The sequence below is a fragment of the Palaemon carinicauda genome, chromosome 35 (genome assembly GCF_036898095.1).
Source record: "Palaemon carinicauda isolate YSFRI2023 chromosome 35, ASM3689809v2, whole genome shotgun sequence".
In the NCBI taxonomy this organism is placed as follows: Eukaryota; Metazoa; Arthropoda; class Malacostraca; order Decapoda; family Palaemonidae; genus Palaemon; species Palaemon carinicauda.
This window is the reverse complement of record NC_090759.1, coordinates 73,829,166-73,855,843: the sequence shown is the minus strand read 5'-3', so window position 1 is coordinate 73,855,843 and position 26,678 is coordinate 73,829,166. Positions and strand designations below refer to the sequence as shown.

General features: G+C 47.9%; 1 long non-coding RNA gene across 1 annotated transcript in view; it reads right to left on the bottom strand.

Annotated features, from left to right (window-relative positions):
- The window catches only part of LOC137627547 (uncharacterized), a 51,489-nt gene extending 25,323 nt beyond the window's left edge, over positions 1 to 26,166 (bottom strand). The window contains exons 1-2 of the long non-coding RNA XR_011041184.1: positions 26,024 to 26,166; positions 3,588 to 3,698 (exon numbers count right to left, since the gene is read on the bottom strand). This is a non-coding gene — a long non-coding RNA (uncharacterized lncRNA). The remainder of the gene's footprint in view (positions 1 to 3,587; positions 3,699 to 26,023) is intronic.
- Positions 26,167 to 26,678: the final 512 nt, after the last annotated feature.

The window sequence follows — 26,678 nt, the reverse complement described above, 5'->3', positions numbered from 1 at the left end:
AGTTATTACTGTCTTCGCTACTCGAGGATCCAAAGACCATTTGCCACTCAATACTCGGTGATGCCTGCTCAGTTGATCCACCACGATGTTTCTCCGGCCCGGAATACACCTGGCAGTGAGAGAAATGTTGTGACCTTCCGCCCACTGGCAAATCTGGACCGCTAGCAGACAGAGGTCTCTTGCCAGAGTACCCCCTTGTTTGTTGATGTACGAGACGGCTGTGGAGTTGTCGCTCATCAGCACCACCTCTCGTCCTTGTAGATCTTTTACAAAATATTTTAGGCCTTTCCAAGCTGCTGCTAATTCCAGGTGATTTATATGGAGAGTTTGTTCTATCGGAGACAAAACTCCTGATGCTAATTTCGGGCCTACGTGGGAACCCCTGCCCCGTAGCGATGCGTCTGAAAAGTGTTTTATCTTCGGACTGGGGCTTTGGAGGGGAATGCCCTTTTGGGTATTCTCTCTGGTTGACCACCAATGAAGATCTTGTATCACCAGAGCTGGAACCTCCACTGACAAGAATGGGGAATCGATCTTTTAAGACCAATGGGTTTTCAGATGCCACTGGAGACTTCTCATTCTTGATCTTCTGCCTGGAACTAGTTTTTCCAGGGAGGAAAGATGGCCCAGAAAACTTTGCCACGACTTGGCTGTAGGCGGCAGTGGAGACAAGAGTTGGGCGATGGATTGTTCCAGTCTCCGAAGTCTGTCTTCTGAAGGGAACACCCTCCCTACCTGGGTGTTGATGGACATAACCAGATAGTTTAAGACTTGGGTTGGAGTCAAGCAAGACTCCTCTGTGTTTACAAGGATCCCCAGGTCCTTGCAAAGGTCTAGAAGTCTTCTCAGGTGATCCAGAGCTAGCTCCCTGGACGAGGCCTGGAGTAGCCAGTCGTCTAGGTATCTTAGCAGACGTATTCCGTGCTTGTGAGCTCACGAGGATATGAGTTCAAAAACCTTCATAAAGAACTGTGGGACGGTCGAGAGGCCAAAGCATAGAACTTTGAACTCGAAGATTCGACCCTGAACCTGAAAGCGCAGGAATTTCCGATATGCGGGATGGATCGGCGCTTGGAAATATGCATCTTTTAAGTCCACAGATGCCATAAAGTCTCCTGGACGCACCGCTTGGGTCCCGGAGGCTGCTGTCTCCATTTTGAATGGAGTTTGCTTCATAAACTGATTCAAGGTAGAGAGATCGATTACTGGTCTCCAACCTCCCGAGGCTTTCTCTACCAGAAAGAGGCGACTAAAAAACACCGGGGAGGTGTTGGAGACCTCTTGAATGGCGCCTTTTAGAAGCACGCTCTGGATCTCCCGAGCTAGGGTTTGCTGTTTCTCGGGATCCCGTGGGACCTGGGAGGACGAGATCGGGGGAGGAATTAGAGGAGGAGGAGAGCCTATGAAGGAGAGGGATCGTGCTCAAAGTGTGCTCTTCCCTTGTCCGCGCTCCGGGCGCGATTAGATGAAAAATTGCTCCAACAGGAGCGCTTATTACGCTTAGGAGAACTCTCTTGTGACAAAGAGCGAAAAAGTATTGTAGCGCTCTTTTTCTTAGAGCGCCTAGATGATCCCTCACGAGAGGAAGACGATCGCAAGGCAGAACGATGACGCGAGGATGCGCTCTTCTTATGTTTATGACGAGAGCGCTTATAGTCTCTCGGCGAGACATTTCATGAAGAGATAGAGGCGAGGAAGAGCGAGAACGATGACGTCTCTTCCTATGTCGCCTCTCTCTCCGACGAAAACGTCTGGGCGGAGGAGAGCGAGCTCTCCTTTTCCTTTTCTGTCTCTCCCTCCTAGCCTCCGAGGAGGACGAAGACGATGAGGAGGAGGAGGAGGGGGAGGGGGAGGTATTGCGATGATTGCGCTTGCGACGTTGTGGTTTCGTAGAAGCGCAAGCGAGGAGTGAAGTTACTACATCTGCCGGAACTTCTGCGGCTGCCGACTGAGTTGACGGGATATAGGCGAAGTCCGGAACTCCCAAAGGTTCCAAAACAGAAGGGACCTAAGGTGAAACTGTGCCCGCGAGGAACTGGTTCCACACTTCCCCGAAGGAGAACCAGGAAGTCCAAGGGCAGGCCATACCGCTCGTACGTGATCTGGAATGGAAGCGGTAATAGAATTATTTCCGATGGCGAAAAAATTGTCCCACTGGCAGGGGCAACGTGATTTGCTTGACCAGGGGGAATAGGGGTTAAGTCGATGGTGCCGCTCTTCCTTGACTTCCCCCCGGAGGATGGAGGCAAGGAAGAGCCTGAAGGGAGAGGTCGAGAGGCCAAAGAAGAGGCCCGAGACTCCTTACCTTTCGACAGCGAACCTGGAGGTAACGAATCCTTCTTGGATTTCTTCTTCTTTCTCTTCATGTACTTTTCCCACTGAGGGGGTGACCAATCTCTACATACTTGGCAGGGGGAGCCTTCAGAACACCTATGACCTCTGCACGAAGGGCACAGGGAATGAGGATCCACCTCCGGTGGTGACATGAATGTGCCACAAGATTTCGGGAGAATCCCGGGACACTTTCTCATAATAGAGGACATCACATCTAATAAAGAAAAAGAAAAAGAAAAAGTTAATCAAAAACACACTAAAGAAAGGCTAGTCTGCCAGTCAAACAAAAGCAGGAGCAGCAGTGTTACCACTGTGACGGCTAGAATTCGATTGAAGGTACAGTATTCAGTAGCTACTGACTGGCAGTCCCCCACCCCTAAAAGGTGGATAACTACCGGCCCGGTCGTTAACGACCTTGTTAAGGTTTCTGCCGTATTTTCCAGCTCGCGCTAGAATATCTCCTATAGTAAAGAATGAGGGTTTGTATCTAGTGTAGGAACAAATTTACTTTAATGCTTGAAATTTTTTATTTTTCCATGACAGGAATAGTGGGTCATTCACACAACTCTCAACAGTTATTTAAATCACAGTAATGTCCCCAACTGAAGACCAAAGCAAATGCAGACAATTATCTCCCAAAAAACAATTGCCTTGAGCAATTCACACAGCAATTGCTAACAAATCCTGAGGAAGGCACCTTAAAACTGATTAAAATATTAACAATCTGGAGGACAAAGTGTGTAAAACCAATTAAAATAACTAAAAGCCTTTGCTGTGTCACAGCTTTGCTTCCTGTCCTTAACCACTAGCATGCATCATTACTTTATTAATGGCATGTGTCTATTGAAAGGCACAATAAAGTGACATTTTTTAAATTAGGGGTATGAATGTCTATAAACTGAGGTTACAGAGAATAAGCAATAGGAACATCACAGGAGATTCATAGAAAAAATGTAATGTTATTACAAAAAACTACTAACATGAATTCTTGAGTGGACACTTCTCCTTAATGGAAGCCTTAAACAAAAAATCAGTGGTCAGGCAAAAGCATAACACTGTACTGTAGTATGCCTTTGATTTTATGTAAGAAATGAACACTCGCGCCGAGTTGTGAGCTTTTTACTTTAAGTAAAAATTGACTACCTAAATGCCTCTTGGTCTGGGTAGTGTCAAAATATGAAAAGGTTGCCATTTTCTTTCTAAGAATACCAATGTCTAGTGTCATTTGGATACAAGAACATGTCAGAACTTACCTTTATAATTAAAATAGGTAGAGTGCAGTAAACACATCAGCTATGCCCTTCGCATAGTATAAAATAACTCCAGTGATCCATAACATTCTTCTCATCACTATGACCTTTCATCTGTAAAATTACAGAACATTGTTAAAATAACAGCAAGCTTCTTAATATCATCTATTTCCATTACATAGTATTGTAAAAAGTTAATTAATTTGTGTAATCTCTAACTCACTCCAGGAGATTATAAAAAGGTGAGGCACCTTAAGTTCCACTAAAATTTCTCCTTATACTTGCACAGAGAATTCAATACTGAATAACCACATTTTTGATAGCTTTACATAAAACACTGAAGATGAAAAAAGTTTTAAGTAATTATTTTTCCCAAGCCACTGTGACTGGAAAATTAATATATTCAGATGAACAGCAAAACTACTAAAAATAAATTAATACAATACTGTACTACCTCAGCATAAAAAATACAGACTGACATTCTTCAGTAAAAAAAAAAAAAAAAAGGTATTAGCCTACTGTACGTTATATTTACCAACACTATAACCCGCACCCATGCCTGAAGGCTATTGACAAAGAGGGCATAACTAAATCCATAAAAATTTACTTTAATGGTTAAAGGTGTTTGGTTCCAGTTCCAGTATCATCAGAAGAGATGCGTACCAGAATATCAGCCAGGCAAGCCCAACCACACCTTTAAACAGCTTAAATTCATCGTCCCAGGATGGGATCGCTCTGTCGTCATAGTCAACATTTTACACAAAATTGCAATATCCTGTTTATAAGCATATATCTAGCAAACTCAATACTATTGAACGTTGAACAAAACTTCATAAGCTAAATGATTTACCAATACAGTGTGTTGCACTATAGCCATAAGAGATGTTTTTTCCAGCTTCCTTCAACCCCAAGCTGCATCAACTTTTTACCCTACTTTAACTGCTCCTGTCACCTATCTCCCTTTGGACTGCCCATCTTAATTTCCATTTCATGGTGCCACGACACTTTCCCATAGCTGGACCACAGCACTGAATGCCCTCACCCGGCTCAGCAGTAGGTTCTATGTCCCAAATACATAAATCCAGCATTTCACTCTATGGCCTATATTAATTATAACTTAAAACTCTTCTATCACTTCATCTTGTATAACCCACTTTGTGATACAAGCAAAAGCAGCAATAGATGCTTATCCAAAGATTGGGTTTATCAAATAATTTTCTAAAGGTTAAGAGAATTACTTTATAATGCAAATTTGATTGAAGAATTAGACATGGTTTATAACTTCCAATTTAACCTCTCATCTTCAACCATACACTTCTTTAAAGGAACAAAGTTGGACATGAAATCATTAGCAGGCATCATCTTTAAATTTTTTCTTTTAAATAGTTGAAATACAGAGTTGGATTTTTCTAAAGCCTTTTACATGGTAAATAATGAGTAACCCCCAGAGTAGACATGTGCGACCCATCCTGAAGTTCAATATTTTTATGCCCTGTGGAAAAATAGTGCAGTCACTGCACCTCCAAGTTTACACCAACGGGCATACTCAAGGATCTATACAGCATCCTTTCATTCACCAAGCTGCCGTCACTTTTTTAACTTTATACTTTGACCATGTTCACATTTCTTTTCTCCCATCTTCCTACAGAACCTGTTTTAAACTTTAACTTCATCTTACAAAGGCAAGGTTTTCCCCAGTTGCATTGTGGCACTGATGACTTCCAAAGCCCAAGTGCTAGGCCATATGGGCAAAATTCCAAAATAGTTTTCTACTATAATCTTGTTACTACAGAAAACTTTATAATTACAAACCACTTACAGATATTAAAAGTCCTGAAATGCAGTGTACCCTATCAACATTCATCTTTTTGTTTTCATCAATAACATTTTCTGGCATGGATATTAAAGATGATTACTTCAACATGAAGGGTAACAAGAACTTCACTATACAAAATATTAAATTAACAATATATCAAATCAACCTCCAAGATTTAATTAGCCTTAAAGTTTTTCAAAAAGTGCTCATGGTTACTGGAACCTGTTTCCAATGCTAGAATAGATTGTGTGCGACTAGAAATTGGTCATGAGCCTCAAAAATTTGCAGTTAATAATTCTGCCTCAACCTACTGGCTCCTATTCATAAATCCAATCCGATCCAATATTTTAGAGACTGCTATGTTCTATTGTATTTCATAGACTAGTAATTATGGACAACGGTAAAGGGTGTATCCTGATTTTACTAAATCTCGGGGCCTATTTTGATATTCGCGAACAATGATAATGGTGTATCGGGGTTTTACTTAATCTCAGGGTATATTTTTATACATTCATGCATGAACTATTTAAGGATTACAATCCAATGACACACTAATACAGCACAGTCGTACTTGGAAAGCTGCTTTTTATACTTGGGCAATGTGTTCAGATTGAAAGAAGTAGGGTGGAATATTCCTTTATGGAATTAAATAAAAATAATAAAATTATGTAGGTGAGAACGAAAATTCTGTAACAAACCTTCAGTGATAATAGCGAATAATAGTAAAACCTGGGTCCATTTCAATGTATTGTACAGTAATTTGTTTCTACTCTAAATCAGGTTTGGGGTTACTGGATATTGTAAATACAATACAGCACTGCCAAAGGAAATGGTCTTAATTGTGTAAGAAGAGGAGAATGTTCCACCTTGTGACATATTTACCCATACAGTTTGATTTTAAATTATTCCTTATCAAAATTAGAAATTTTAAAATGTGCTAATGCACGCCCAACTACATAGATTTCTAGGGTTAGTCTTGAAGTATTCACCTCAAAACAATAAAAATCTATTTGAATGTTACTGATCTTGAAATATGACAAATTCGAAGATAATTTGTATTTTTCCTAACCATACAAACCTTAGCTATTTACACAGGGTTTACCTTTTAGCGCAGCTGAAATGGCGAGCCATTAGAATTTAACGAGGGTGTATTACCCCCGCGCTAGTTAGCGGGGGGGTAGGGGAGTGGTAGCTAGCTACCCCTCCCCTCCCTCACACACAGATGAATGCTCACTTTCACTTAGAGGTAGGACTTGTCTTGGGGGACAGGGCTGGCGGGCAAATGTGTGTAAATAGCTAAGGTTTGTATGGTTAGGAAAAATACAAATTATCTTCGAATTTGTCATTTGTTCCGTAACCGAAATACAAACCACGCTATTTACACAGGGTGACTTACCCCTTAGGTAGGGTGGAAAGTCCCCAGCCATACTGGCTTTGGCTTTACCCGGGGACTCAGAATCCGAGTGAGTAGCACTCGATAAAAGGAGTCTCTGCACCTCACAAGTTCCTTGCTTCGCAAGGAACCATGTGGCCTACGTAAGCTTGTGTGTGAAGGAAGAAGTGTGACCCGTCCTAGGCAGTTGACCTGGAGTTCCAAAAGGAACTCTGGGTTAGGATGTTCCCAATACCACCTCGTCAGGGTATGGGGGACGCGACAGTATTGACTCAATACTCGGAACACAAGGAAGCATGGTTTACCTGCAGAGGTTCGAGGTCAGCTATGCAGAGACCAGGATGCTGCTTCCCCGTAGAGGGGATGATGAAGAAAGAAGAAAGGGCCAGACATACTTCTTTCGTTCATGCAGACTAAAACCTGATAACAATGCCCTCAACCTTCTGCTACCTGTCCAAAAAGGAGCCCGAGGTTAGACCAGCTGTTGTGTAGCCACCACAGAGCGATAGAAAACGTATCGAGACTCCTGTGGGTCACGCCCTGCAGGAAGCGGGCTGCGAAGGTCATTAGACGCTTCCAGACTCCAGCTTGTAGCACCTGCGTCACAGAGTAGTATTACTCGAAGGCGAGGGACGTTGCGATGTATCCAACATCGTGCTGTAGGGCGACGTGACGGGGGAGGGTCTGGAGACAGGTCGAGATGAATGTCCTTGAGTCCGGGCTGAAGAGGTATACTGGTGACTCTCCCCCATGTCCTCCTTGTGCTCCCAAATCAGCTGCAACTGAGGACAAACTGCAGCTGTTCCCAGCGCTAACCTCTCGATTCCTTTACTGGCAAGAAAGAGAAGGTCTTGGGACATAGGTTACAGAATGGAGACTCGAAATCTTGAATGAATCAGACCGAAGGGCCAGGACCCCCAGATTCTGAGTCTAGCCAACAACTCAGGAGTGAGCCTGAATGTTGCCTTCCCCTCCTCCTTAGAAGGGGGGAGTCGTAAGAGACCAAGAAGATTGCTTACACACTGGCCGTGGCTAGAGTGAGCAGGAGACCCAAGGCAGAATACAATCCGAGGCCTGTCGTAAAGGGTCTTGAGAAGATCTCTTAAAGGACTAAAAGTCCGAGCCATGCTCCAAGTTGGAGGTCTTCCTCCGACTAGGGCAGGGACGATCGTAGCTTCGCATGAGCGAGGATAGATCCAGCGGGCAGGAAAAAGTTATTCCTTTAAGCCTGAAGGTCAGGGAAAGGCTGAGCGACAGGATTCATTGCCGAGAGCGGAAAGGAGTTTCCTCCCGCCGAAAGGCAATAAGACCGTTATTGCTGGAGAAGAGGCCTCAAGGGAAGAGGTATATCTCCCACGGCACCAACCACCTTAGACTCTTCACTTTGCCTGGGAGACCCCTGTGGATGACTATTGCAGATGACGCGACCTCCGTACCGCGACTGTAGCGGGTTGTCTCTTCTTGAGGAGGAGGCGTAGTGTCTCCAGGCATGAAGCCGAAGCGACGCCCCGGTTCGGGAGAGATGTCGCAGTGTGGTTGCTTGAGTAGTCTGCGCCGTGGGAGAAGCTCTCCCGGGAGTTCCGTCAGGGGAAGCAGAGGGTCCAGAAACCGTTCTGCGCATAGTCCCAGTGGAGCTCTCCCATTGAAAGGTTGACAGACAACCTGGTCTTGTTGAGACCCATTGTCCACAGACAAATGGGAGGGAGGACGCAGGCGTCGAAGTTGTCCCACCATCACCGGAATGCATCTTGCCAGAGTTTCGGGGTCTGAGACTGGGGGGAAGAATAGCGGAAGCTTGAGGTTCCAAGCTGTCGCGATCAGGTCCCCCAGACCAGTACTTGCTGGTTACCCAAGGTCAAAGACCCCCAGGTACACTCTCTCTACGAGGCTCTGCTCGGATAGTCTGAGAGAACATTCCCCTGCCTGGAATGAGAGAGCCGATGGTGGTATTGAGAGAATCTCAATCATCCCGGTATCTCTACTGCAAGATGTGAAGGTGTGAAAATGCGTCCCCTGCTGGTTAGAATACGCCAGAATCATGAAGTCAACGCGCACGGGGCGACTCGGCAGGAGCTGTAGGATCTGTAGAGGGGCCAGACTAAGGCCCCTAAGCCTGCCTGAATGATGGAGAGGTATCCTTCAGGTCTTGACCATAGGCCTGGACCGGAACATGCCCCCCCCCCCTTTCCTTTGACGAGTCCGAGAACAGCATCAAGAATGTGGGGAAAGGACGAGAATATCCACTACCATCAAGAGGCTCCATAGGTCAACACCCATTGCAGGTCTAATAGTTCCGCTGGTCCCATAGGGGCCAGGAAGTCCAGTTAAACATTGCCTGAAGCCACCGGAACTTGGATCGCCCCACATGGACCTTATCCTGAGGCGACCGTTCGGACTATAGAAGGGTCAATGAGGAAAGGAGAACAGGTACTGCGACTCTCCTCAGTCTTGCCACAGTCAACCGAAAGGAAGGCTCGGATGATGTGGTAACAGAATCTGGCGTCCCCAGGTGGTCACCCATCCAAGTACCGACGTTGCTTAACCTCGCTGGACGGACGAGAAGCGGGGTTTCCAACGTGGTAAGGCCGTTGACTCAATATCATGGCCAGATACTCCAGATGTTGAGGCAGAGGAAGAGAAGGCTCCAAGCAAAATACCATGAGCCCACACTCGTGGTAAGCATCTGGAAGCTTGTCCCGGCGCTGAAGACCAGTTGACCAGCCCTCCAAACAGCAGAGGAGGCGTAAGCCTGCACCAGAGCGGCCAAGAGGAAGGTAGGGAGAGTTCTCTGGGGGAAAAAAACCTGCTATGCCACGGCGGGATAGCCACACTGCATCATAAGCAGGAATACTTGCAGTCTAAGCTGAATTCGACGAGCACCCTGTAAGATGGAAGGAATGGAAACTGAAAGTACCCGTCCTTCCGATCCAGGGTTTAAGGGGTCCTGTCGCCTCGTTACCAGTCTGATCAATTCTGCTGGTCAACGCTGGCCGAAGTTTGTTCGACAAACTTGATTAGGGCTGAGAGGTCGACTAAGGACATCCCCTCTCAGATCCTTTCTTACAAGAAAGGATCGACTGAGGAGGCCGGGGGTGAAGCCGTCGATGATCCTAAGGAAGACCTTCGCCTAAGGTATGGATCATTCTGCCCAACCGGGCAACTCTGCTGATGCTATGGCATAGAGGTTCAGAGACACTGAATTCGCTGACAGAGACGGCAGGCGCGATATCCTTGGCTGATCACAGAGATTGTGCGGGAATGGGCATCGGGAAGCTGTCATTCGGATGAGTAACCTTAAGCATCCTCCCAGAGAAAAACCTGCAATCCTAGAGTTCGTGAACTCCTTTTAGGACTATGCCCCCCCGGGGGAGTCTCCCGTGCCATCTGTTCCTGACAGGAGGAAATGACAAATTCGAAGATAATTTGTATTTTTCCTAACCATACAAACCTTAGCTATTTACAAAGGGTTATTACTTTTAGCGTAGCTGAAATGGCGAGCCATTAGAATTTAACGAGGGTGTATTACCCCCCGCGCTAGTTAGCGGGGGGGTAGGGGAGTGGTAGCTAGCTACCCCTCCTCCCCCTCACACACACGTGAATACTCACTTTCACTTAGAGGTAGGACTTGTCTTGGGGGACAGGGCTGGCGGGCAAATACGTGTAAATAGCTAAGGTTTGTATGGTTAGGAAAAATACAAATTATCTTCGAATTTGTCATTTGTTCCGTAACCGAAATACAAACCACGCTATTTACAAAGGGTGACTTATCCCTTAGGAAGGGTGGAAAGTCCCCAGCCATACTGGCTTTGGCTTTACCCGGGGACTCAGAATCCGAGTGAGTCGCACTCGAGAAAAGGAGTCCCTGCACCTCAAAAGTTCCTTGCTCCGCAAGGAACCATGTGGCCTACGTAAGCTTGTGTGTGAAGGAAGAAGTGTGACCCGTCTTAGGCAGTTGACCTGGAGTTCCAGAAGGAACTCTGGGTTAGGACGTTCCCAATACCACCTCGTCAGGGTATGGGGGACGCGACAGTATTGACTCAATACTCGGAACACAAGGAAGCATGGTTTACCTGCAGAGGTTCGAGGTCAGCTATGCAGAGACCAGGATGCTGCTTCCCCGTAGAGGGGATGATGAAGAAAGAAGTAAGGGCCAGACATACTTCTTTCGTTCATGCAGACTAAAACCTGATAACAATGCCCTCAACCTTCTGCTACCTGTCCAAAAAGGAGCCTGAGGTTAGACCAGCTGTTGTGTAGCCACCACAGAGCGATAGAAAACGTATCGAGACTCCTGTGGGTCACGCCCTGCAGGAAGCGGGCTGCGAAGGTCATCAGACGCTTCCAGACTCCAGCTTGTAGCACCTGCGTCACAGAGTAGTATTACTCGAAGGCGAGGACGTTGCGATGTATCCAACATCGTGCTGTAGGGCGACGTGACGGGGGAGGGTTTGAAGACAGGTCGAGATGAATGTACTCGAGTCTGGGCTGAAGAGGTATACTGGTGACTCTCCCCCCATGTCCTCCATGTGTTCCCAAATCGGCTGCAACTGAGGCCAAACTGCAGCTGTTCCCAGCGCTAACCTCTCGATTCCTTACTGGCAAGAAAGAGAAGGTCTTGGGACATAACACACAGAATGGAGACTCGAAATCTTGAATGAATCGGACCGAAGGGTCGGGACCCTCAGATTCTGAGTCTAGCCAACAACTCAGGAGCGAGCCTGAATGTTGCCTTCCCCTCTTCCTTAGAAAGGGGGGAGTAGTAAGAGACCAAGAAGATTGCTTACACACTGGCCGTGGCCAGAGTGAGCAGAAGACCCAAGGCGGAATACAATCCGAGGCCTGTCGTAAAAGGGTCTTGAGAAGATCTCTTAAAGGACTAAAAGTCCGAGCCATGCTCCAAGTTGGAGGTCTTCCTCCGACTAGGGCAGGGACGATCGTAGCTTCGCATGAGCGAGGATAGATCCAGCGGGCAGGAAAAAGTTATTCCTTTAAGCCTGAAGGTCAGGGAAAGGCTGAGCGACAGGCTTCATTGCCGAGAGCGGAAAGGAGCTTCCTCCCGCCGAAAGGCAATAAGACCGTTATTGCTGGAGAAGAGGCCTCAAGGGAAGAGGTATATCTCCCACGGCACCCACCACCTTAGACTCTTCACTTTGCCTGGGAGACCCCTGTGGATGACTATCGCAGATGACGCGACCTCCGTACCGCGACTGTAGCGGGTTGTCTCTTCTAGAGGAGGAAGCGTAGTGTCTCCAGGCATGAAGCCGAAGCGATGCCCCGGTTCGGGAGAGATGTCGCAGTGTGGTTGCTTGAGTAGTCTGCGCCGTGGGAGAAGCTCTCCCGGGAGTTCCGTCAGGGGAAGCAGAGGGTCCAGAAACCGTTCTGCGCATAGTCCCAGTGGAGCTCTCCCATTGAAAGGTTGACAGACAACCTGGTTTTGTTGAGACCCATTGTCCGCAGACAAAAAGGAGGGAAGACGCAGGCGTCGAATTTGTCCCACCATCACCGGAATGCATCTTGCCAGAGTCTCGGGGTCTGAGACTGGGGGTAAGACTAGTGGAAGCTTGAGGTTCCAAGGTGTTGCGATCAGGTCCCCCAGACCAGCACTTGCTGGTTACCCAAGGTCAAAGACCCCTAGGTACACTCTCTCTATGAGGCTCTGCTCGGATAGTCTGAGAGAGACATTCCCCTGCCTGGAATGAGAGAGCCGATGGTGGAATTGAGAGAATCTCAATCATCCCGGTATCTCTACTACAAGATGTGAAGGTGTGAAAATGCGTCCCCTGCTTGTTAGGATGAAGTCGACGCGCAACGGGGCGACTTGGCAGGAGCTGTAGGATCTGAAGAGGGGCCAGACTAAGGCCCTTAAGCCTGCCTGAATGATGGAGAGGTATCCTTCAAGTCTTGACCATAGGCCTGGACCGGAACATGGCCCCCCCCCCTTTCCTTTGACGAGTCCGAGAACCGCATCAAGAATGTGGGGAAAGGACGAGAATATCCACTACCATCAAGAGGCTCCATAGGTCAACACCCATTGCAGGTCTAATAGTTCCGCTGGTCCCATAGGGCCAGGGAGTCCGGTTAAACATTGCCTGAAGCCACCGGGACTTGGATCGCCCCACATGGAACTTATCCTGAGGCGACCGTTCGGACTATAGACGGCTCAATGAGGAAAGAAGAACTAGGAAACGTTCCAAGGTAGGGCTGAAAGCTCTGCTTGACTGAGAACAGGTACTGCGAATCTCCTCAGTCTTGCCACAGTCAACCGAAAGGAAGGCTCGGAGGATGCGGTAACAGAATCTGGCGTCCCCAGGTGGTCACCCATCCAAGTACCGACGTTGCTTAACCTCGCTGGACGGACGAGAAGCGGGGTTTCCAATGTGGTAAGGCGGTTGACTCAAAATCATGGCCAGATACTCCAGATGTTGAGGCAGAGGAAGAGAAGGCTCCAAGCAAAATACCATGAGCCCACACTCATGGTCACATTCCGGAAGCTAGTCCCGGCGCTGAAGAAGGTCGAAACCCGAGCCTACCGGAGTTGACCAGCCCTCCAAACAGCAGAGGAGGCGGAAGCCTGCACCTGAGCGGCCAAGAGGAAGGCAGGGAGAGTTCTCTGGGGAAACAAACCTGCTATGCCACGGCGGGATAGCCACACTGCATCATAAGCAGGAATACTTGCAGTCTAGGCTGAATTCGACGAGCACCCTGGAAGATGGATGGAATGGAAACTGAAAGTACCCGTCCTTCCGATCCAGGGTTAAAGGAGTCCTGTCGCCTCGTTACCAGTCTGATCGATTCTGCTGGTCTACGCTGGCCGAAGTTTGTTCGACAAACTTGATCAGGACTGAGAGGTCGACTATGGACATCCCCTCTCAGATCCTTCCTTACAAGAAAGGATCGACTGAGGGGACCGGGGGTGAAGCCGTCGATGATCCTAAGGAAGACCTTCGCCTAAGGTATGGATCATTCTGCCCAACCGGGCAACTCTGCTGACGCTATGGCATAGAGGTTCAGAGACACTGAATTCGCTGACAGAGACAGCAGGCGCGATATCCTTGGCTACTCACAGAGATTGTGCGGGAATGGGCATCGGGAAGCTGTCATTCGGATGAGTAACCTTAAGCATCCTCCCAGCGAAAAAACCTGCAATCCTAGAGTTCGTGAACTCCTTTTAGGCCTATGCCCCCCCGGGGGAATCTCCCGTGCCATCTGTTCCTGACAGGAGGAAACTGCAATTGGACACCTTGTCCCAGTTGTCGTAGCCGATAACTTAGGCCGACGTGGTTGAAAGAAAAGGGCGCTGGAGCCCTGCAGAGTCTGGAAGAAAGCGCCTTGGAGGAGTGAAACCGGAAGTCGATTTACTCCGCACAGCAGCTGTCTAAGTCTCTGTCCTTGGGCACAGACAAAACTCTTCTCAAGGATGGAAGGGTGTCTGAGGTCGTCGACCTCCACAGATGAGACACCCGAAGGAAGCCTTCAGTCAGCGCGTCCAGATGGTACAACATCGAGCTTGTCCGCAAGTAGATACTTAACGACGAAAGGCCAAGGTGTCTGAGCTCGAGAGGAGGAAAGTACCCTTGATCTTCCTGTAGCTTCCTTGAACCAAACCTCGGGCCGTAACCGAGGAGGGAAAGAACCTGGTAAGCTCCCAGAGGAAGAGGTAAGCAGTCACCCCTTGTCCGATGGAGAAATCTTGAACGGAAAGCCCCCCCGCCAAAAATCCTTCCAGGGCAGGAGAAGGAGAGAGTACTCGTACAGGAGAGGGGACCCTCGAGACCGACCTCTTGGGAACCAACTTCGCCCTGGGGGAAGTCACCACGAAGTCCACTCCTCTCTTTCTCTTCAGCGTAGGAGAGACAGCCGCTGGTTTGTTACCCTGGCCGGCGAGTACTGGTTTCATAACCCTCATTAACGCCCGTGCCAGCGGACCAAACCATGTCTGCTGCTCCAAGGACACAGAGTCCGAAATCCTTGCTAAGGTGAAAGGGATCGGGCGATCCTTTGGAGTGGACCCGACGGTACCTGCCTGAAAAGAAGGTGGGGAAGAATGCTGTACTGACCTGTCTTCGTCCTGCACTACCAACCTGTGCTTGGATGGAGGTGATCCCGAGTGCCGTCTAGGAGCACGCGTCCCTGCTGCTACCACCGGCTGTGGAATTCGCCGCGAACTATGGTCGCGCGAGGGCGAACGGTTGCGCAAAGGCGAACAGTCGCGCAAAGGCGAATGGTCGCGCGGGCGCGCAGGCGAGCGATCGCGCGGGCGCGCAGGCGAGCGATCGCGCGGGCGCGCGGGCGAGCGATCGCGCGGGCGCGCAGGCGAGCGATCGCGCAGGCGAGCGATCGCGCGGGCGCGCAGGCGAGCGATCGCGCAGGCGAGTGGGCAGGTAAATGAACACGTGTCCGAGGCGACGAACGCAAGCGATGGCGTGACGGCGAGGGATCGTGCTGCCGCGTAGGTGAAGAAGATCGCTGGCGATAATGACCGCGTGATGGTAAGCGATGGCGAGCAGCATGTGTAGGTGAATGATCGCGTGAAAGGGTGCGATGGTGATCAGCATCCGCAGGAGGGCGATCGTTCAGGGTTGTGCGATGAGGAGCAGCATGCGTAAGCGGGCAATCGTGCAGGGTTGTGCGATGGCGAGCAGCATGCGCAGGTGAATGATCGCGTGAAAAGGTGCGATGGTGATCAGCATCCGCAGGAGGGCGATCGTTCAGGGTTGTGCGATGAGGAGCAGCATGCGTAAGCGGGCAATCGTGCAGGGTTGTGCGATGGCGAGCAGCATGCGCAGGTGAATGATCGCGTGAAAGGTGCGATGGTGATCAGCATCCGCAGGAGGGCGATCGTTCAGGGTTGTGCGATGAGGAGCAGCATGCGTAAGCGGGCAATCGTGCAGGGTTGTGCGATGGCGAGCAGCATGCGCAGGTGAATGATCGCGTGAAAGGTGCGATGGTGATCAGCATCCGCAGGAGGGCGATCGTTCAGGGTTGTGCGATGAGGAGCAGCATGCGTAAGCGGGCGATCGTGCAGGGTTGTGCGATGGCGAGCAGCATGCGCAGGTGAATGATCGCGTGAAAGGGTGCGATGGTGATCAGCATCCGCAGGAGGGCGATCGTTCAGGGTTGTGCGATGAGGAGCAGCATGCGTAATCAGCATCTGCAGTTGAGGGTCGCGCGATGGCGATCAGCATCCGCAGTTGAGGGTCGCGCGATGGCGATCAGCATCCGCAGTTGAGGGTCGCGCGATGGCGATCAGCATCCGCAGTTGAGGGTCGCGCGATGGCGATCAGCATCCGCAGTTGAGGGTCGCGCGATGGCGATCAGCATCCGCAGGTGAGCTAGTAGCTGGCGAACCATGTTCCTTCAGAAGTGTTGGAGAACGTTGGCGTGCCAGCTGTAACACACGTGGGCGATCCGGAGATCGCTGGCGAGCTGATGATCGCTGGCGAGCTGATGATCGCTGACGAGCAGAAGGCTACGCGTGGAAGCCTGCGCAAAGAAGAAGTCCTTGACCCCGACCTGAACCGAAGTTCTAGATCGCGAGGGCGAACGTGGGCGCACAGGGCACGTAACAGGAACCGCAGGGAAGATCATCTTGAAAGCGCTGACGAACAGGAGAGCGCTGATGAGCAGAAGGGCGCGCAGGGAAACCCTGACATGCAAGGGAAGAACCCCCGTGGGGGCAACCCTTTGCCCCGAAGGAATCGTTGTCCGCCGGGAGACTGATGTCCGTCGGAAGACCGCTGTCCGTCGGGCAGACCGTTGTCCGTCGGGAAGACCGTTGCCCGTCGGGAAGACCGTTGCCCGTCGGAAGACGAGATCAGACTGCTGTCCATCTGCACCAAGGCGGAATATCGAGAAAAAAGGAGTGTAGGCTGCAAACGGAGATCCAAAAGGGCGCCTCAAGCACCCTTATAGGGAGATGAGAGGCCCTTACGACGAGGCGGACGGAGGGCCTTACGGCGAGGGAGGCCAACAGCAACAGCAACAGAAGAAACCTCCGAAGAGGAGTCTCTATGAGTGTACTCTCTCGCGAACGAAAGAGAAACACTTCGAGGAAGAGACTGGTCAGCCAGTGACCTAAAAGGAGCAATCCTCCGAAGAGGAGCTCCTGCAGTTGCCCAGCCCCTTGAGCGAAACTGCAGGTGCGACCGCTCAGCACCAAGAGCATAGTCGCACGAAAAAAAGGCAAGAGAAGAACCCCCCAAAAGGGGAAAAACTCAAGCCTGGACAGGAAAAACTTCCCTCGGAAGGAAAGTTATCCGCCCAAGGAGGCAAGCCTCCTGACTGTTCTAAAATGAACTGGAGAGCTGTCCGTCGACACGGGAGTACTACCAGTAGAAGGAGACACGCCCCTGACGAAAATACAAGGGGGGAGGCAGCAACAGCCGAATCCCCAGGACTCAACCAGACAGCTCACACCGTTGCTATATTACAGAAACGAACTAGATCGGTAACTGTAAAAAAATAAAACAAATAATATTAGTACACATTCATTCCCCCGGGAAGGCTCCGAAGAGGAATCCCGAGGGAAAGGAACAAGAATTACACAACAGGCACGTGCCCTCACAACCACTTACACTCGCGGAAGGAGAGCTGTAACCAAAACAGAATTATAACAATTATAATTATGTAACTATGTAATTATGTAATTAAAAAAATGAATGAACACTAAAGAAAGAACGAAAACCCCGAAAGGAATCGTTCTACAAGCTGAAAAAAACAACTACAATTAGATTCATAACTAATTGATACAAACGTACGCGTAGCAACCCCCCACACGGAAAGGAAGCTAGGCTACAAGGGCGTAGTAACACGTAGTAAAAGGGTGAACGACCTCAAGAGAGAGAGAGAGAGAGAGAAAGACATAAGTCAAACTCGATCGCCACCCATAAAATACGCCGTGGTGGCCTAACTGCCGAGGCCTCCACGTAGATATCGTACACTACACACACACATCTGAAAAGGAAACTTACTTATTTCTATACTCAAATATATATACAAACATGAAAACATGTTTACATATATATTGAGTAAAAGAAAAGTAAGCGATTAAGTAAAGACAAAACAGACAATGGCTGCCAAGCGAGGACCAAGACAGAGACGTCTGTCACAGTCCGAGCCAAAAGTGAAAGTGAGTATTCACGTGTGTGTGAGGGGGAGGAGGGGTAGCTAGCTACCACTCCCCTACCCCCCCGCTAACTAGCGCGGGGGGTAATACACCCTCGTTAAATTCTAATGGCTCGCCATTTCAGCTACGCTAAAAGTAATAACCCTTTGTAAATAGCGTGGTTTGTATTTCGGTTACGGAACAAACTGTAATTGGACACCTTGTCCCAGTTGTCGTAGCCGATAACTTAGGCCGACGTGATTGAAAGAAAAGGGCGCTGGAGCCCTGCAGAGTCTGGAAGAAAGCGCCTTGGAGGAGTGAAGACGGAAGTCGACTTCCTACGCACAGCCGCTGTCTAAGTCTCTGTCCTTGGGCACAAACAAACTCTTCTCAAGGATGGAAGGGTGTCTGAGGTCGTCGACCTCCACAGATGAGACACCCGAAGGAAGCCCTCAGTCAGCGCGTCCAGATGGTACAACATCGAGCTTGTCCGCAAGTTAGATACTTAACGACGAAAGGCCAAGGTGCCTGAGCTCGAGAGGAGGAAAGTACCCATGCTCTTCTTGTAGCTTCCTTGAACCAAACCTCGGGCCGTAACCGAGGAGGGAAAGAACCTGGTAAGCTCCCAGAGGAAGGGGTAAGCAGTCACCCCTTGTCCGATGGAGAAATCTCGAACAGAAAGCCCCCCCCCCCCCCCCCCGCCAAAAATCCTTCCAGGGAATGACGGGGAAGGGCTAACCAGGTTCAGGAAAGAGGAGTGTTGCTCAGATCTCCCTTAAGTTTCTCCTATTCTTGCAAGTGCCATGCTCTGCGTTTACGGGGTGAGGCCGTGTTCTGGAAATACGCTCCAGAAGAACTCGCCAGTCTGGCCATGCTGCGAAAACCCCATTGGGAATCGTGGTCGCAATCGCCCTGGAGCTCGCGCGACGGTAATTCAAAGATTTTTCGCGTGGGCGAACGTGGAAGCGCCCATGGGCGGTAACGCAAACGAAGGTGAGCGAAGGAGCGCAGAAGGAGGGCGAGCGTGGTAGGAAGGGCGAGAGCTGGTGGTCGGCGAGCGATAACCCATAGACGAGCAATGGATACTGCAAGAAATAAGTCGACGTTTGTGCGAAGAAACACAGTAGGTTCACGCGACGGAACACCATCCGTCCGCGTGATGGAAAACCGTTGGTTCGCGCGTGGACGAACATTGGAGAGCATGGGCGCGGACGCGCATGAGCGTAGACGTGCAGGCACGTGGGCGTGTGGGCGCGCGGGCGAGCGGTCGCGCAGGCGAGCGGTCGTGAGGATGGGCAGGTGGATGAGCGCGAGTCCGAGGCGGCGAACGCAAGCGTTAGCACGATGGCGAGGAAACGCGCTGCCGCGTGGGCGAGGAAGACCGCTGGCGATATGGATCAACAAGCAATCGGTGGTGAGCTGGTGAGTGCTAACGCGCAGGCTGGCGATGGCGCGTTGTGTTATGCCGACGCGATGGTCGAGCAGCATGCGTAGGTGAGCGATCGTGCGTTGGCGAGCAATATGCAAAGGTGAGCGATCGCGAGCAGCATGTGCAGGAGGGCGATCGCGCGATGGCGATCAGCACACGCAGATGGGCGGTTGCGCGGTGGCGAGCAGCCTCTGCAGGTGGGCGATCGCGCGATGGCTATCAGCATGTGCAGGGTAGCGCGATGGCGATCAGCATCCGCAGGTGTGCGGTCGCGCGATGGCGATCAGCATCCGCAGGTGTGCGGTCGCGCGATGGCGATCAGCATCCGCAGGTGTGCGGTCGCGCGATGGCGATCAGCATCCGCAGGTGTGCGGTCGCGCGATGGCGATCAGCATCCGCAGTTGAGGGTCGCGCGATGGCGATCAGCATCCGCAGTTGAGGGTCGCGCGAGGGCGATCAGCATCCGCAGTTGAGGGTCGCGCGAGGGCGATCAGCATCCGCAGTTGAGGGTCGCGCGAGGGCGATCAGCATCCGCAGTTGAGGGTCGCGCGAGGGCGCTCAGCATCCGCAGTTGAGGGTCGCGCGAGGGCGCTCAGCATCCGCAGTTGAGGGTCGCGCGAGGGCGCTCAGCATCCGCAGTTGAGGGTCGCGCGAGGGCGCTCAGCATCCGCAGTTGAGGGTCGCGCGAGGGCGATCAGCATCCGCAGTTGAGGGTCGCGAGAGGGCGCTCAGCATCCGCAGTTGAGGGTCGCGCGAGGGCGATCAGCATCCGCAGTTGAGGGTCGCGCGAGGGCGATCAGCATCCGCAGTTGAGGGTCGCGCGATGGCGATCAGCATCCGCAGTTGAGGGTCGCGCGATGGCGATCAGCATGCGCAGGTGAGCTAGTAGCTGGCGAACCATGTTCCTTCAGAAGAGTTGGAGAACGTTGGCGTGCCGGCCGTAACACATGTGGGCGAACCGGAGATCGCCGAGAGACAGGTGATCGCTGGTGAGCTGATGATCGCTGGCGAGCTGATGATCACTAACGAGCTGATGATCGCTGACGAGCAGAAGGCTACACGTGGAAGCCTGCGTATAGAAGAAGAGTCCTTGACCCCGACCTGAACCGAAGTTCTAGATCGCGAGGGTGAACGTGGGCGCACAGGGCGCGTAACAGGAACCAACAGGAACAGCAGGGATGATCATCATGAAAGCACTGATGAGCAGAAGAGCGCCTGTGCGTTAACACTGAGCAGGAGCAGGAGAGAACACAGCAGAAGGGCGTGCAGGGAAACCCTGACACGCAAGGGAAGAACCCCCGTGGGAGGCAACCCTTTGCCCCGAAGGGATCGTTGTCCGCCGGGAGACTGATGTCCGTCGGAAGACCGCTGTCCGTCGGGAAGACCGTTGTCCGTCGGGAAGACCGTTGTCCGTCGGGAAGACCGTTGCCCGTCGGAAGACGAGATTAGACTGCTGTCCATTTGCACCAAGGCGGAAGATCGAGAAAAAGGAGTTGTAGGCTGCAAACGGAGATTCAAAAAGGCGCCTTAAGCACCCTTATAGGGAGATGAGAGGCCCTTACGACGAGGCGGACGGTGGGCCTTACGGCGAGGAAGGCCAACAGCAACAGCAACAGAAGAAACCTCCGAAGAGGAGTCTCTATGAGTGTACTCTCTCGCGAACGAAAGAGAAACACTTCGTAGAAGACTGGTCAGCAGTGACCTAAAAGGAGCAATCCTCCGAAGAGGAGCTCCTGCAGTTGCCCAGCCCCTTGAGCGAAACTGCAGGTGTGACCGCTCAGCACCAAGAGCATAGTCCCACGAAAAAAAGGCAAGAGTAGAACCCTCCATAAGGGGAAAAACTCAAGCCTGGACAGGAAAAACTTCCCTCGGAAGGAAAGTTACCTGCCCAAGGAGGCAAGCCTCCTAAGAGTTCTAAAATGAACTGGAGAGCTGTCCGTCGTCACGGGAGTACTTCCAGTAGAAGGAGACACGCCCCTGACGAAAACACAAGGGGGGAGGCAGCAACAGCCGAATCCCCAGGACTCAACAAGACAGCTCACACCGTTGCCATATTACAGAAACGAACTAGATCGGTAACTGTAAAAAAATAAAACAAAAAAAACATTAGTACACATTCATTCCCCCGGGAACGCTCCAAAGAGGAATCACGAGGGAAAGGAAACAAGAATTACACAACAGGCACGTGCCCTCACAACCACGGAAGGAGAGCTGTAACCAAAACAGAATTATAACAATTAGGCCTATAATTATGTAACTATGTAATTATGTAATTTAAAAATGAATGAACACTAAAGAAAGAACGAAAACCCCGAAAGGAATCGTTCTACAAAGCTGAAAAATCAACAAATACAATTAGATTCATAAACTAATTGAGACAAACGTACGGCGTAGCAACCCCCCCACACGGAAAGGAAGCTACAAGGGCGTAGTAACACGTAGTAAAAGGGTGAACGACCTCGAGAGAGAGAGAGAGAGAAAGACATAAGTCAAACTCGATCGCCACCCATAACGCCGTGGCGGCCAACTGCCGAGGACACCACGTGGATAAGTACACTACACACACAAATCTGAAAAGGAAACTTACTGATTTCTATACTCAAATATGTATACAAACATGAAAACATGTTTACATATATATTGAGTAAATGAAAAGTAAGCGATTAAGTAAAGACAAAACAAACAAACAAACAATGGCTGCCAAGAGAGGACCAAGACAGAGACGTCTGTCACAGTCCGAGCCAAAAGTGAAAGTGAGCATTCATCTGTGTGTGAGGGAGGGGAGGGGTAGCTAGCTACCACTCCCCTACCCCCCCCCCCCCCCGCTAACTAGCGCGGGGGTAATACACCCTCGTTAAATTCTAATGGCTCGCCATTTCAGCTGCGCTAAAAGGTAAACCCTGTGTAAATAGCGTGGTTTGTATTTCGGTTACAGAACAAATTTCATTTCAATTATTCATTAATTCTCACATAGTTTATTCATTTTCGCATTTCCTTTCCTCAATAGGGTATTTTTCTCTGTTGGAGTTCTTGGGCTTATAATATCCTACTTTTCCAACTAGAGTTGTAGCCTAGCTAATAATAATAATAATAATAATAATAATAATAATAATTATCTCAAAATTTATATCAGGGAGAGTGAATTTCCAAGTTTGTTGTTATAACGGGGGATTTAACTTTAAATGGAATATGTATAGATTTTCAAATATTTCTATGTAGAGTACGGTACGTGAAGAGGACACATATGCCACCTGAAGGGTCTTCATTTAAATGGAACAAAATATGATTAAAGTAAGCAAGCATCTATTCTAATAAAACTCATAAAACATACAATGAGCAGTTTACAATTATTCAAAAAGTTTGAAATTCTAGACTATGTAGCAAAATGGTTTACTGTATACTCAGCATTTAAAGAAAATTTTTAAGCAAATACAAATTTTAACACATTTTGTAATTCATCAAAGAGGATTGAAATTTCCATACTGCAGGTCACACAGCTTCCAATTTTCATATTTTGTAGATTAGGATTTGACTGGATAGTATATATAAATATAGACCCTAAGGCCTGGAACTGGTACATGGAAAGCCATTCAGTGTCCATGTGTAACTCTGGGAAACCCCGACAGTTGGAAGAAAGGAAATGGAGGTACAGTACGCTGAAAAGCCAAAAAGAAACTGCAGCCAGGGATGAGAGGAATCTGCAAACCCCTGTCAGGATGAGAGGACGCTGCAATGCCCTTCAGGATGAGAGGAAACTGCAACGCCCTTCAGGATGAGAGGACACTGCAATGCCCTTTAGGATGAGAGGAAGCTGCAACGCCCTTCAGGATGAGAGGCCGCTGCAACGCCCTTCAGTATGAGAGGCCGCTGCAACGCACTTCAGGATGAGAGGCCGCTGCAACGCTCTTCAGGATGAGAGGCCGCTGCAACGCCCTTCAGGATGAGAGGCCGCTGCAACGCCCTTCAGGATGAGAGGCCGCTGCAACGCCCTTCAGGATGAGAGGCCGCTGCAACGCCCTTCAGGATGAGAGGCCGCTGCAACGCCCTTCAGGATGAGAGGCCGCTGCAACGCCCTTCAGGTAATGCCTACAGTGAATAACTTGAGGAGCCAGGACTCGAATGCCCCAGCGGGAAATCTATGAATTTATAAGTTTGGACCATGAGTGCCTTAGTGTAATCTAGGGAAAACGCCAAGTTGCACTATTGGGTAAATGTTCAGCGTTGAATTGCAAGTTAAAAGAAAGTAATTGGAAACAGGCATGGTAGAAGGCCAAAAAGCGAGTGCAGCTTGCAGCTAGGTGTAGAACACTGTAAAATCCCTCAAGTAATAGAGTACCTAAAAGTTACTATAGATTGGGGACACTTAAGCTGCCAGTCACCGGTGCAACTGCACTATCCGCTATCTTGATTTCGATTAAATTTCATACATAAAATTTGGGCCATTGGATCCGGGAGGTAATTCAGCACTAAGGAGCGGGGGAACCCAATAATTACTTGTCGAGATATCTCACAGTAAAATGGAACAAAGGAAAAGTATGTGCTGATTTTGAGACGACATAGCATAGACCATTTAGTAGTACCTATAGTGCACTCAATATTTCAAAACAATCCAGGAAAGAAGCAGCCGTCACTGAAAGCCAAAGTACTGGACAAACTGCTCCCAACACAACAAATAAAGGCTACTCATGGAACTCACAATAAAAATAATGAAAATGAGATTAAAATCATCAGAGCAATGAGATTGGTTTTCAAGTAAATTAAAATTGAAAAATTTAAACTTGAGTTTTTGAGTACTTTAATACAAATTCCCTATATTACATCAAATACTACCCAGGGGAATGAAAGGTATTTACATTAGATCAAATCTGATAGACATACAGTACAGTACTTTAATTGTAAGGCTTAGGCCATAGGTCAAGTGTTAGAACCTGTTTTGTTATAACATAAAAAAAAATACGATATAGTATCATGGGAAATTTAAAAGCTCTTCTCTATCATAAAATTAATAGAACATAAAAGTACAGAATATGGATCTATCGAATTATATCTAATTAAGAATGTTGTTTTAATTTTTGGACATGATCATTTAAAATTGCCTAGATGTGCATTTGCATACCATCTAAATAGTATTTTCTCCTCTTAAGAAAGGTTATATCTGGAACGGTGGACCAGAATTTATTTTAGAAAAGTGTACTTATCTCAATGATTACACATAGAGCATTAACTCTTTAAACAAAATTGTAGACTATTGCATTAATCTTTGATACCAATTCCTAAAGAAGATTGGAATAGTTTCATACCTTCTATTTCGATAGAAGCCAGGCCTCTGGAGGTCAGTGTCTCTTCAAATCATCTTTTTTCTTTATTAGATAAAAAGATTCCTTGCCACTTCTGTTGCTACTTTGAATATAATGGACAACATTAGTAAGTTTTTGAGTGATTGAATACTAAAGCTAGTGAAATTCAAGTATTTTCAAGCTCATAACGAGAGCCTCCAGCAAATGATCCTTTCAAACAAAAGTGGCCTACCTAACCTCACACGAGGGGCAATAGATCAAGTTTGCTTATTTACCTCTACCAAGTCTTAATAATAATAATAATAATAATAAAATAATAATAATACCAAGCCTTCTTTGGAACCCTTAAACTTTTCCTGGTACAATACAATTCCTCTCCTATAACTTTAAGTGGTATCAGTCTTTACAACCAAGTAGGTTTAGGCCTATAATGGGTTGATCAAACTTATCAGTTAATACCAAAGGCTACTAGTCAGACCAATAGCCCTATTTCACCAATAATTACAAAGAATCAGCAACGGCCATTGCTATAACACGATTAAAGAGTAAAGATTAACACTTATTCAACCACCCGGACAAATTAACATCATACCCAAAATTTATTCTATAGAATACAAATATGGGTAATATATCTTAGGCTACATAACTTCTTGAGTGGGCGGTAACATTTTTTGGTGCCTGTTTAGCATGTGGCCTACCTTTCGAATATGGCATACGAAATTCTATCTGTTTTAGTACGTGGCCTAACCTAACCTTACCTAACCTAACAAGCCAGGTAGGCCACATACGAAACCAGAATAAAAAATGTAGGCCACATATTACACTGGTACCCATTTTTTTTTTTAACAATATCCCAATTTTTTTTCAACACTATCAGTATTCGGCAAACGAAATCTCTAAACACTAAGCCTATAGGCCTACCTTTAAAGTTTAAATTGTTTCTTGAGGATCTGTTCCATAATCATATCTCCATGGATAACAGTTGTATCTACTTTTGATATGCAATTTTGGAATAAAATACCTATCCCAGTTAGCCAAACTTCTCAAATTATCAATATTGTACCTTCAGAAAACATTGTCAATTTGTCCCAACAGAAGCATTTAGATTTTAACGGTTCTTAAGATTCTGAAATCCAAATCTTTGTGAATTAAATAAAGTGGAAATTTGTATCTTATTAAGGCTGCACTCATTTGACATGCAATTTTGGAATAAAATACCTATCCTGTTAGACAAAATCCTCATATTATTAATTTTGTATCTCAAGTCAACATTCAGGCTGTCATAAGGCAAGCATCTAGATTTTAACAGCTCTCAAGATTTAGAAATCAAAAAAGTCTTTTTGATTTGTGAATAAAGTCAAAAGCAAATTTGAATATTTTAAGGTTGTACTCATACTTACCATACCAAAACCGCACACTGATTTGCAGAAATTTCGTGTTTTTCCGTACATTGGTCGATTGAAGTCCATTTTTACCGCAGACAATGACAGTAAAGCCTAAAGGATTTATTAGGAGCTCAGAGCTCTCGCCTTTGTAACAGCACTGTTGGGAAACAAAAAAAGTAACCTTTAAAATACACTTCAAAATAAACCGTCATTTATAACTAACAGGATAAAAATGTAATATAATACAGAGTTTACAGAAAATTTAACTAACTAAATAGAACAGTTGATAGATTTACATAAGCTGTGTCAACCAATTCAAGATGGGAAGCTCATTGAACCAGGTATAGCCATTACTTACGAAGATGCCATAAAATTCATATTTCACATCCTTATTTACAAGTTCAGTCGGATTTTACAGTTAGTCTAAAGTTTTAAATAACTATTTCATATTATTTGAACTTAAATTTCAATCCAAAATATATATTGAATTTGTATATAGCAATGACTAGCAGAAGAAAAGCGTAATATAAAGGCAGAGTTTGAATTAAGACTATAGGTCTATCTTTTCTGAACGTGGAATACACATTACTAGCAAATCTCAAACATTTTGGACACAATGCCCAATAAATTTCAATGGAAACCAACACAAAGTAGATACAGCATTGTTTAA